The 2142-nt window shown below is 41.5% G+C and overlaps 1 protein-coding gene across 2 annotated transcripts in view; it reads right to left on the reverse strand.

Moving 5' to 3' along the window:
* Window positions 1–1962: 1962 nt before the first annotated feature.
* LOC103281900 (beta-lactoglobulin-2) overlaps window positions 1963–2142 on the reverse strand; it is a 4825-nt gene continuing 4645 nt past the window's right edge. Inside the window, exon 7 of one of the 2 annotated variants that reach the window (XM_008124258.3) lies at window positions 1963–2113. The gene's annotated coding sequence lies outside the window, so the exon portion shown is untranslated. The other variant, XM_062960040.1, reaches the window with a different exon arrangement.

The raw sequence follows: 2142 nt of genomic DNA on the forward strand, positions 1-2142 counted from the left end.
CAGATGTTACAGTTATACTCTGCTTATAAGTTATACTCTGCTTATGCGATTGAGCAGCAGCAGCATGTATTTTAATGTGATTATATTTTACGATGTTGACTGGGCTCATCCCCATGTTAGCCACTCCAAGTTCCCTTGGGGAGATGGAAGTGGGGTACAAAAATAAAGCTATTATTATTATTATTATTATTATTATTATTATTATTATTATTATCTCTGCTCTTCCCGGGGCCTTGAAAGCGCCCACCGGATGATGGTGCCACAGGCAAATGTTTCCCTCGCCTGGCGGTTGGACCGGGTCTCTCTGCTGATGGTGACCAAGACTCTGCATTGTGTTTTTGGATCTGAACATAGCTGCCTGCCTTGGAGACAGTCCGTCGCATTGTGCAGCTGAAGGAGGAAGCCGTGAGAGGATTGATTCATGTGCCTACCCAGCAGGAGTGTTGTATGTGTTTTCTCTCCTCTCGTCACCCGTGTGGCAAATAGTTAATGGCAATTGTCACCAGAATGCTGTCTGGTAACACCCAAACTCTAATTTCCATAGTCCCCTCACAATGAACTGGGAGAATTCATGTCAAGTCCATTTCCTGTTCTCATTGATAAGACTGGCACTCTCTGCGAGAAGATCAGTGTAATGAAGTACGAATTTTAGGTTTACAGATGTTATGTTTAATTGTGTGTTTGTGTTTTAAAAGGGTAAGTATTACAGTTATTGCATCTCAGCACTCAGAGGCTGGTTGCCATGGAAAAGTAGGCGGAGCCAACTGCCGTTAGTTGAAGAAGTGCAGAGTTTAAAAAAGAGATTCAGTCTGTGCTCTGATGAGGCACAGGGAAGACTGATCCTAGCTTGAGGGAATCAAGGAGACTCAATTGTTCATTTTGAGTCGGTTTAAAATAAGTTTGGTGACTTATTTAATGTAGTCTGTGTCCTGGTAAGGAACAGAGAATCTGTGATCGTGTATCACAGGGGTGACTGCGGTTTAAAAGTAGCAGAGAAAGCTACTTTAGAGAGTTTGACTCATCTCATTCTAGTATTGTAACTGTTAATAAAAATACCTCTAAGTGAGAAACAACATTGCAACCACTAAGCTCGGCGCCTGAATAAACTTGTTATTGTTCTTCCAACATCTAAGCCTCTGTCACATATATTATAAACCAAATTACGCTACCATCTAAAGTGAATAAGAAGAAGAAAGAAATAAAGTAGAAGGTCTCCTCCCTGAGTCTTTGGTGGTTGCATCTTTACAAATTGGTGGCAGGCGTTATTAGCTCTTCACAAATTGGTGGCAGTCGTTATTATCTTCCTTACAATCAGTCACCTATGCCTCAAGCCAGCCTCACTCGTCGAAATAGTCACCACCTCTCAGCACTCGTTGTGTGCCAGAAATATTGAAAATCAACAATGTATTTTTAATTGCAAAAAGTGATGAACAGGCACCGAAAGAGTTAAAATGATGCAATGAATAAGCAAGTAGGATAATCTAGGCAGGTGTGCTTGTGAGTGAGTTGCTCCTCCTGTGTGAAGACTTCCTTCTGTGTGAAGAATGACTCGGTGTAAAGAGTGCTGTGTTTGACTCCTTCAAGGAGAGAGCTGCTCCAGTTTGAAGTTTGTATGAGAGAGAAGCCCAGCGTGAAGGCAAGAAGCTGAAGCAAAAATATAACGAGGAAGTGTAAAGAATTTTATGTTATGGAAACCTTATTTTTGTAACCATATTATTTTTCAACAAGAAAAGCCTCCAAAGGAACATAACAATAGTCTGTGTGTTTTTATTTCATCTGGTTCTGGGTCACGCTGCTGCTGCTGCTAAATAAGCTGCTCTGCTGTATACTTTTATGGTGTTATTAAGCCCATTCACCAAACACTGTGTACTTTAACCACCAGAATCAGCCCATTAAGATAACCGGGGACTCGTTGACTTTTGCCACACCGCAATTCTCTTAGAGGCAGAACATTGAATGGACTGACATTTTGAATTGACTTTATTGGATTTCCCGCCACCAAGAAAGAGCCAACTGGCAACGACACTCCACAGAATCCTCAGCCAATGAATGCTCGGATCCTAGCCGGATCATAGTTGGATCAATCCGGAGCTGGCATGGGTTTCTTGAATAACTGTCAAATGAAAATTTTAAAACACTCGT

The sequence above is a fragment of the Anolis carolinensis genome, unplaced genomic scaffold (assembly GCF_035594765.1).
Source record: "Anolis carolinensis isolate JA03-04 unplaced genomic scaffold, rAnoCar3.1.pri scaffold_7, whole genome shotgun sequence".
NCBI classification, from domain to species: Eukaryota; Metazoa; Chordata; class Lepidosauria; order Squamata; family Dactyloidae; genus Anolis; species Anolis carolinensis.